The following is an 11,230-nucleotide window of genomic DNA, read 5'->3' on the forward strand; positions in this document are numbered from 1 at the left end:
CTGTTTTCCCCTGGTACTATTAAACCAGAGCACTTAAGCATTTCTTTTTCTAAATTTCTCAATGTTAAACATTTATATATGTTCACACTTTAAAATTCAAGGCTTCATAAAATCACAATTCCATTTTGCCTATTGCCAATGCCCACAGCTTGACTTCTTTTTGTCACATTATCCAATTCATCAGCAAACAATATTACTTTGAATTCATGTATATATAATTTGATAATTTGTCACTAGTACCACTGCTATTATGCAACTATAATCCATCAATATTTCTCATTTAGACTTTATAGTAATCTCTTGTATCTGCTACTGCCTTCCAAAATTCGGTCCAGAAAAATAATCCTTTCCATCTGTAGGTAGATTATAGCATTTTCTCCTTGAAATATATAAGCTCATCATCTCAGGCAACTAAAATTAAAAATTCTATGTGCTTTTCTCAATACTTCTTTATCTGTTTGTCCTTGTTTAGTGTTCTCCTTCTTTCATCCAGCTGATTGCTTTTTCTTACATGGAATTACTCCTAAAAATAGAGCTCAAGTCAAAATTCGTGTGATTTTTCTCTCTGGATGAATTGTTCTTCAATAAAATAATTTCAGAAAAAAAAAAAACCTTAAATTGATGCCTGAAAACAGTACCACCCTCAATTTTTTTTTTAACTGTAGCAATCTACACTTCAGTAAGAATGTAAATCTAGGCATGGAGAGCTGGCTCCATGGCTAAATCCCCACATTCCAACACCAGGGTCCCATATTGGCACCAGTTCCTGTTCCAGCCATCCAATTCTCATCCAGCTCTGTGTTTGTGGCCTGGTAAAGAAATAGAGGACGCCCAAAGCCTTAGGACTGTGCAGCTTGGTGGAAGACCAGGAAGAAGCTCGTGGTCCCCACTCTCGGTCCAGCTCGACTCTAGCCTATCTGGACACCTGAGAATGTCAATGTTCCTTTTATTGCTGTTATTGTTACTGCCCATAAATACCAAGGATCTAGTCATCATCGTATCTTCATTAGTGTCTTGGGACACATGCTGGCATTTATTCCTCCGAGAAAAGTCTGGGCATTCTTTTTCACCACCCTAGCGTCACATCGATACCTTTGTTAATTTTGATTAACTTCATGCGGGTAAAGGTTCACTATTTTTTGTTCTACCCGAAGTGGGTTGTACTGAAGGGTATACACTATGGAAAAGTAGTGGAAATTAATATGTTCATAGGTGGAAACAGAGAGAAATAGGTCCTCACAAGCATGCATTACAAGGATGGACTCACAACAAAATGACTGATAATCTACATTGTCAGGAGATACCTCAGTAGCAGCATGATGGACTTGTGAAAACTCAGGAAAGACACTCATTGTAAGACTAGAGGGGAGAACAATGGGGAGGGGAGGGAACGGAACATGGGAAGGGAAAAGGAGACCACATGCCTATTAAACTGTATCATAAAACAATAGAAAATGTAATTCTGGGAAGAAAAACTTTCTTTCATTTTACTGCTGCATACTTACTCATACTACATACTTTGGAGTCTTCTTACAGTGATAAAGATAATAAGTAATTTGTTGAAAAATATTCTAGAGATGCTTTTCAATTAGAGAAAAATGTGGCAATGGATTTAAAATAATTGGTAGCACAATACAAATTGTGGCTTAAATATTTTAGAGGAGTAACAACAGATTTTTTGATATTCAAAGTATTTTAAAATGAGCAATGATTCAAAGTAAGCCAAAAGGTTAGCTAAGTAGTATTATTGTTCATAGTCAATATAAAAAATTGCACTCATATTTAGTTTGCTAGAGCAATGAAGCTGGATTGATGGAGTTAATATGGGTTTAGTCACTTAGTTCAATAGTACTGCATTTGGTAAATATGATTCCAGATAATCAGAGAAATCCATTTTATAGGGTCAATGTCTTTATTAATCAGACTGGATTTAGCATGGCCAGTTATTTGTGAACATATATAGTGTTTTTAAATGTTTCTGGAAGCTAATATAAGTATTGTCCTTTGAAAGGACTTTTAGTGTTGGGAAATAAAATATCTCATTTTATGAAGCAAAAGTACATACAATGAACATACCAATTATTCTGATGAAGTTTTCTGTTCCTATAATTAAAATGTATAATATGCTTGGTAATGTTTCATGATCTTGGCTAATTGTATCCATCTGCTAATTAATTAATTTGATGGCATGTATACAAAAATTAATTTATAACACATGTGAATGTATTAGCATAATCCAATTCAACATCATTAGTCAAATGTGTATATTATGTAAATATATTTAAAACATGTCAATGATGACTTACGTAAAGATAAGCTCATTCTCATAAATTTGGCAAGATAATGTTATGAAGGAAATGTTAAATCAGTTGGTTATATTTAGAATTTCAAAAGTGTGTGGTGGCAAAATTATAATATATTTAAAAATTGTCAACCATACGAATCCCAAGGAAACAATTAAAATAATGATATTTTCATACATTACTTATAGGAGGGTTGTTCAGTACTATTTATCTTTTATCTGTAATATTGAATGATTTGAGTCAAATATTTTTTTTAGAATCAGCAGGGAAATAAAAGCAGTAAGATTTTTAAATTGGAATATAATGTAATTTATTTTATTAATAGGTCAAGGTAAATACCCCTTGCATTATCTCTATAACAGTGAACAGGTCATTTGAAATGCTTCAATATTTCTTGATGATTAAGTTAAAATGTTATAACTTAGTGCAAATTCCATTATTGATCAATGTTTGTCTGTTAATCCATAGAAAATAGTTTATTTACACATTGTTCAAGAACCTCGTTAAATTCTGAATCAAACTATCCAAGGAGCTGATATTTGGCTCTGACGTTAAGATATTGCTTGAATGTCCACAACCCAAACAGAGGTACCTGAGTTTGAATCTCCATTCTGCTTCCAATTTTAGCTCCCTGTGAATCAGAAGTGAAGGATCAAGTTGGTGGGTCCCTGTCATACACATTGGAGATCTATATTGAGTTCTCAGGTCCTCTGCAACAACTGTGGGGAACTGAATAGTGAGTCAATGATTCAGGAGTCTGCCTATTTACTTTTAAGTAGTGAAAATGAAATAATATTTGAAAAGCAGTCATTTTTAAAATAGTAACAGTACTTAGAATTTTCACTTTTTTTCTGGAAAATATAAGTAAATATACTGGGAAAAGTTTCCAATTAGCAATAATTGCACCTCATTGGCTACACTACTGCCATTGTGCAAAGCTGTAAGTAAATATATTATGCAAATCTCTCAGTGTGCACACATACACATACATGACGATGAATGTGGGTTTGAGTGTATGAGATTAAATTGTCATAACTTGAAAATGATGTTATAGTTATCCTGGCAAAATTTTTACTACAAAAGTATTTCAGAAAAGTGAGAGTGCTCAAGACAATCCCTAGTTGCAAAATCAATGCAGACATGTCAAAATCAGTTGCACTATTGTAGCAAATATCTAGTACAGAACATGGCACATCTATACTATTGAACATAATTAATATAAAACTAAGAGAAATAAAGTTAGCAAGAATATCCAATAAGAAAAAATATATGAAAGTTTTCTAAGATTGAGATAAATAAATGTGTGCAACCATACCCTGGATTAAAAGATTCAGTGTATTATACAGATAGTAATCAATTTTAAATCAATTTTCAAATTTCAATGAATGATTGGCAGAAGTAATAACAGGTAATAAATTTTGAAATCTTCCTAAACTATATAGTTGACAAGCTGTCAGGAAACTAAGAATGGTCCACATTGCCAAATAGCAATAGGTAGCATAACATTGTAACAATGAAAATATTTTAATGCAGACAAAGTGTTTTGATTACAAAAGTAAATTCAAAATAAAAAAGCACATGTAAATGAATCACGAAAACATCACCAAGAATGGAATGAACCCTTTCATAATTTACAGGACAGCATTTTAAATATTTAAAACACAATTACTTTCCACAACACCACAAATACAAAAAATCACAGGATTAGTATGCCTAAATGAAAACAAAAAACTGAAGTAAGGAGAGACTGTTCAGTTTAGCCTACCAGGTAAGATACATGCACCCCCCCATCAGAGCACTTGGATTCATTTCCCTGTTCTGAACATCAAAATACAAAAATCTAAAGCAAGATGATCATACTTCATGTAATATCTGCTACCTTTCTTTCAAAAAGACTTGAGGTCTCTCAAGTAAAGAAGCAAATTCACCAAAAGGCTACCTATTCTGAAATGTACCAGTGCAAATGAATGAATGAGTGAATGAATATTTAATACACATTTAATTTAGTTAAATTTCAATGGAGAATTTATTTTCTCACTTTGGATCTGAAAGACATTTCACAACATAAAATGTAGGTGAAGGGTACAAGTCAAATTAATTTTAAATATCAAAGTTTCTTCTAGAACTATTGCAATGTATCATTGTGGAGTATCTTACCAGTAATAGTTACTAAAGAAGTGACAGCCTGTACTCTAATTTTTTTTTTCAAATGGTAACATGCATTAATAAACACTCTTGCCTTTTAAGTTTAGAACTGAAACTAAGAGACTAACCTGCTGTAGGGGCCTACAGTAACACCAAAGTTGGTGCCCTGACCCTTAGAACATAAGAAAGTCAACTGAGTCCATTTTGATTCAAATGATTTTCATATGATATAAATCACTGAATGCATGTGCTAGTTAAACACTAATTGCCCATTATCTCTGCTAACAGATTTTTCTGACTGGTAAAGATAAGACTGGAAGATTTTCCAAGGATCTCTGTTGACATTGGGCACCATGTCAAGCCATGATTGGAATAGGCACTCGAAAAACAAAAAGGACAGCAGGACATACTGGCACCATTGTTCCACTTGCTGGTTTTTAAAAGTATGCTTTTCTCAATATTTAGCTCCTGAGTCTGTCAGTTTTCATTACCTCTTTACTATGGCCAAGAGGTAAAAAAAAAAAAAAAAAAAAAAAACAAGGTATAAAGCATACTTTATCCAAAACTTGCCACATGTAAGTCCATGATTTGCACTTGATTTCAACACAGGGTAAATACTCAAACATTCAGCCCTGCATATATTTCCCTACCACTGCATTTGGTTCCCTTTGATAGCCACAAGAGTCAGCACCCAAAAATCAATATCCTATTGGTATTTCCATGGCAAGTTTTGTATGGGATGCCATATCTTTCAACAGACACCCTCGCCAGCAGCCCTATAAGTTGCTTTAAATCATGCGAAAAATTCATTCATATGGATGACTTTTGTTGGTAAACTAGAAGAATATTCAGCAAATCTTACAAGCAGTTTTGCACAAGAACTTGTTTTGGTGGGTGAGTCATCATATGCAGCTTCCAATATAATAAAGATACTGTTCCTGTCACGGCCTTTCTGGGACACCTCATGTTTAGTGATCAATACCAACACTGACCACTGTTGTATTCTTAAAGATCTCTTTAACAGTCATTGGCTAGTCACCATTGCTCCAATCCATCACTCTTCTTTGTATGGAATTGTGTCTGTTTATAGAGCTTCATGGTTCTCCATTCCAAAATTAAGCCCTAAAGGAAACAGAGTAGTGCCAGTATTATCACTTAGGAGGATGTGAATTGGGAATTGACTTAGTTCCACCTTTAGGAAGAAGCAACACTGAGCCACAAATCAATGGCATACAGGATGTCAATTGTGTGTCCTGTGTAATTACAAAAGTAAAATGACATGCCATCCGTATTCACTCAAAAGCCTACAACCTCTTGCTTCTTCTTCCATTGAACTATGATTAATTTAAAAAATAATTTTACATGTATGCTGTTATAATAACATTGAAATTTGAAGTCCTGTTAAAAATAATAAATGAGGGCCCGGTGGTGTGGCCTAGCGGCTAAAGTCCTCGCCTTGAAAGCCCTGGGATCCCATATGGGCGCTGGTTCTAATCCCGGTAGCTCCACTTCCCATCCAGCTCCCTGCTTGTGGCCTGGGAAAGCAGTTGAAGACGGCCCAAAGCTTTGGGACCCTGCACCCACGTGGGAGACCCGGAAGAGGTTCCTGGTTCCCGGCATCGGATCGGCGCACACTGGCCCGTTGTGGCTCATTTGGGGAGTGAAACATCGGATGGAAGATCTTCCTCTCTGTCTCTCCTCCTCTCTGTATATCCGGCTTTCCAATAATAATAAATCTTAAAAAATAATAATAAATGAAATTTAGGGTGCTAGTTGCTTAAGAATGTGGGCTTAGTGATGAGATTTATGACAGAAATTTAAGCCTTCCCTTGATATGCCTGCATTCCATATGAGAGGAACTGGTTCCAGTCATAGAAAGTCCTTACTTCTGATCAATTTTTTTTTCCAATGCTCCTTAAAGGAAGACAGATATGCCCTAATTACTTCATTTGTCCCAAATGTGAAACTAAGATATAATGCCTAACTCTCTCTTTGGCCTGGTTTAGTCCCTGTTGCTTGAAAGCATTTGTGGATTGAAATTAAAGCTTGGAATGCAGATTCCTGATTTGAAAACTCACTCTCTCTCTCTCTACGTCTCTCTTATCGCTCTCTCATGATTTCTATAAAGTGACTACTATAGTCAGAGTTACTGATAAATCCCTGAGAGTTGCAAAGAGTTCTATTCAATTAGCACCTTAAAGTTCAAATGAACATCTAAATATACTAGATAATTTAAGTGTGTATTGAGCTCCAAAGTTACTTTTGCACATTCACATAAGTTTTTGATGAATAGAGTTTTTTATAAGAAACCTTAATATATTAAAGGAAAATCTGCTATATCAGGTGCTTACAACATTCTGATACAATTCTAAAACTATGAAAGAACAAACTACTTGATAACTGAGCATTAATCTTGATGTTTGGGATAATTTTATTTTACATTTTGGCTAGAAGTTGGGTCTCTTTAAAATGTAAGTCAGGAAACATAAGAATGGATATTGGCATATAAACTGTCACTGAGTATGAAATGAGGGATAATATAATGTAAATGAAAACAAAATACTCACATGCATAAGCACATATATTATGTGCTGAAAGTTATATTTATTAATTTATGCTCCATATATTATGTTTAAGGAAGTACTCTCTATTTTAATTACCAGCAATAGCAATAATGCTTATTTTGGAAGTAATCCTTATGTTACTGAATGTATTCTTCAGTATTAGTTTGCTTTATATATTAACACTGCGTCTTTATACACATAGTCTTGGAACATTTGAAAACAATTATATCACAAAATGAACTCTGAGGTCCCCCCAAAAAGTAATAAAATTCTCTACTAAGTAATAAAGAGAAAGTTAAAAAAGCTTATTATAAAGAAGTCTATAAAATATCAAAGAATATAAAACAAAGTATTTTAAAGGCATAGAGAAGATACAGGAAAAAAACTAATGTTAAGAACATCATGCCTCTGTACAATTCATGATTTGAATTCACGTAAATTGTTGGGCAGGCATAATCTCAGACATGCATTCATGTACTTAAATTAATCAGCTTTTATGAGAATAGTTGTGTATTTCTTAGAAAGATATCCCAGAAACATACCAATTCAGTTCTACAAATTAATGCTGTGGGTATTTAACATATCTCCCTCTATTGCATGATTATAAAAGCTGGATTTCATAACCTGTAAGGGACAAGGTGGAAGATAAATTTAATCTGAGCTACAAGAGAGAACACCATTGCTTTTGAATCTGCCATTATCTCTAATAATTAAAAAAATTCCTCAAATTAATCAAAATATCTTAGTATATATCTAATACTTTGAAAGCTCCAAAATGAGTGCAGTAGGGATTTTTAGGAAGATAAAACAAGTAAGAAAAAGCAAAAATCAGAAACCCAAGCAACACAGGGAATTAAGAATGGAAAGCAAAACCTGACCTTTTGCTACAGCGCTAATATCCAAAAATGCTGAACTCGAGTTACATTTTTGGGGCCACTGGAAGAGTTCTATTTAAAGTGGACCAGGTCTAAATTACCATCACATAACATTTTTCTATAAGTGAATTTTCAGGTCACTAAGCAGCCAACATCTAAAAACAGTCTAAGGTGGTTGTTTTCTCCAATGTACATCATACAATGGAACTGTGAAATGTGAAGAACCTAAAGCTAGGGTTCATTTACTCATGTGGGAAAAGATATCAGAATTCATGAGAGACTTGATACATTCCATTTATCATTTCATCAGTTCATTGGATATTCAGTATTGTATCTCTAAAAATTCTTTTCAAATCTATCTTATCCATTATTCCATTATTTTTGGCCATTGCAAAAATCATACCCTAAGCCATTCTGGTTTTGTTTAAGTGTCAATGAATATATTTTTAGAGATATTTAGAGGGGCTCAATTAATTAATTCATTGAATAACAGTGTGCATAATTAATGCTCTTGAGCTGCTTATATAGTGCTAAAAACAGAGATATATATGCTCTTTAGGATGCTGGCTCTGTACCAATGGAATGATATTATGAAATAGTTATTGAAAAATGGAAAACTGAAAAGTGAAACATACTTGGTACCACTTTATTATGTGCTGATGTACACAGGTAGGGCATAGAATACTTTTCTTCAGATAAGGTGATTGGATTGCATTTGCATATAAATATGTGATTGTTAATTTCAAGAAGAAAGAATGTATGATATGAAGATGTAACTGGGGTGAAAAGTTTTTAGAGTGTTTTTTATGAAAAAGAAACTGGAGGAAGCAGGAAGCTGGAGAAGCATTGCAAACTTGGCCTTTTGATAAAGAAATACAAAATGATTATCTGTTTGGGGTGGTAGTAGTGATTTGTTCTCAGGATGTTGGCTTTGCGTGTGGTAAGAGGAACAAAAACTCATCTATCTCTATGCTTATGTGTATTTTATGGTGTGTGTCTAGTGTTTAAATAAAATGTTCATAAATAAGTGAAGTATTGAAGCACTCACACATAGAGATCTATTTCTTTAGCTACTGTAAGGAAAGTTCAATACAAAAAGGAATTCATTTCATTTTTTCAGGAGCTGAAGTAAGCCAGGAAATATTTGATGGTAACTTTGGGGTACGTTGAGTTTTGAAGAAGGATGAAAAGATGTGCACAGATTTGAGAAATTTCCTGTTTTGTATCTGTAATATTGGCATTTTGTTGACTTATAACAAAATTCATCTACTTATGTAAAGTCTTATATTTTCATATGTCATATTTGTGATGTTGTGTGCATATAATCTACCAAAATAGTCTATGTACAATTCAATGCCAAGACCAAACAGTGTATTTCATGGTGTAATAAATAGATAAATGGACTTAAATGTCATGAGACAAATGATTTACTTAATGTCTATATAAATACAATTCCAATATTCGTAACACTTCTCCAGAAAATTTATACACATTCTAATTTATCTCCAAATATCCTCTGGTTTTAACCAACAGGCCTATAGTTTGCTAAATATTCAATCTCTTCTATAAATATTTCTACCTTGTCTTTTTTTGAAACTTGACTTTCCTGTGAGCGGTCTATCAGTCAACCATGCAGTCCCTCTTGCCATGGTTAAAATAAGTAGGGGAATGTTAGTTACAGATCAACAATAGTCTCCATCCAGAGGAAAATATCCCCATTATAAAATCCATAAAGTTTGAAGTTCATAGCTTCAAATAATAATTCAATTATAATACTACCTGTATTTAGTTTTACATAACTTTTTAAAAATCTATCAACTTTTTAAAAATGTTTTATTTTCATTACCAAGTTCCATAGGTTCAGGGACTTATTCTACCCTTCCTAGCTTCCCTGCCCCCCAACTGTTTTACCCTATATTATTACAATAGTGCAGTCCTTCAGCAATCTATCACATTTTAAACATGGCCTTCCTTTTGTTCTTACTATCTCTTTTCACTGCTTCCTTGTGGCTTAGACTTCTCCTTTACACTTAGTGGCATTTTTTTTTTCGTTTACTTTTTTGGAAGCTCAGATATGCAGAAAGCAGGAGAGACAGAGAAGATATTCCATCCATTGATTCACTCCCCATGCTGCCTCAGCAGCTGAAATTGAGCCAATCTGAAGCCAGAAGCCAGGAACCTCCTCTGGATCTCCCACGCAGATGCAGAATCCCAAGGCTTTGGGCCATGCTTGACTGCATTCCCAGGCCACAAGCAGGGAGTTGAATAGAAAGTGGGGCTGCTGGGATTCGAACCAGTGCCCATATGAGATCCTGGTGCATGCAAGGCGAGGGCATTAGCTGCTAAGCTACCATGCTGGGCCCAATAGCATTATTTCTAAAACATATTACTAAGGGTTTCTCCCATTAAAAATTCTCTGGCATACTCCTGTTTTTACTCTGCTTACCCCACCTGGAGTTTTTATTTATCTTCAGAAATTTATAGTTAATTATTTTCCTCACTTCTTTCATTATGTACCATACACTATTATGAATATTATCTTCATTCATTCTATTTCACAATGTTTGCATGAAAATGCCAATCTAGGAATCCTGAGTTGTCTGTCTACCTCTTGACTGTTTCAGGAGAGCTAAACACAAATGTAGAAAAATGTGCAAATTTTTTCAACCTAGATAACTAGTCTCTGATCTCATGATATCCAGTATCAAATGGAAATCTAGTATGTTTAATCCATCACTTCATGATGAATATAGGTTCGTGAAAACACACATTTCCATTAGCTTTTATTGCCATATATTATTTATTTAATATTATAGTTATTATTTTAATGAGAAAATCGAAGTCAAAAGAAGCCTTTCCAGAAATTTTCTTAACAAATTATGTCATTGAATTTGTACCTTTGCATTTGCTCTATGATACATTTCCTGTAATGGATAGCTCTCCATGCTCTGTGTTCCACATTTGGAAAACTCCATCATCCCTTTTTCTACTCAAGGGAATTGCAAGAGCATTTCTTTCTTCTATTTTTATTCTTATTACAGTTAGTACTTGGTTGTTTTTCTTGATATGCAAATGGTGCAAAACACCTTTCTTTTGTAAAACCTCTTATCTCAATATCTTCTCTAGTTGTTATTTTGATTCTTTACTTGGTTTCATAGTAAGTTTCTACATACTTATTTTCTAAATTATTTCAGTCACGCCTACCTTTCTCATTCTCTCTTGAAGCTAAAATGGATTTTTTAAACACCTTTGCACATTTTTTATCAAGCGGAACATCATTTGCCATAATAGAAAATTCAGAAGACAATGATTAATGACCTTTCAATGATCATCCCTTCCCAAA

At 33.8% G+C, this 11,230-nt stretch overlaps 1 pseudogene; it reads right to left on the reverse strand.

The window, feature by feature from the left end:
- Window positions 1-3,123: 3,123 nt before the first annotated feature.
- On the reverse strand, window positions 3,124-3,243 carry LOC118758638 (U4 spliceosomal RNA; annotated as a pseudogene).
- Between the last annotated feature and the right edge of the window lie 7,987 nt (window positions 3,244-11,230).

The sequence above is a fragment of the Ochotona princeps genome, chromosome 2 (assembly GCF_030435755.1).
Source record: "Ochotona princeps isolate mOchPri1 chromosome 2, mOchPri1.hap1, whole genome shotgun sequence".
NCBI classification, from domain to species: Eukaryota; Metazoa; Chordata; class Mammalia; order Lagomorpha; family Ochotonidae; genus Ochotona; species Ochotona princeps.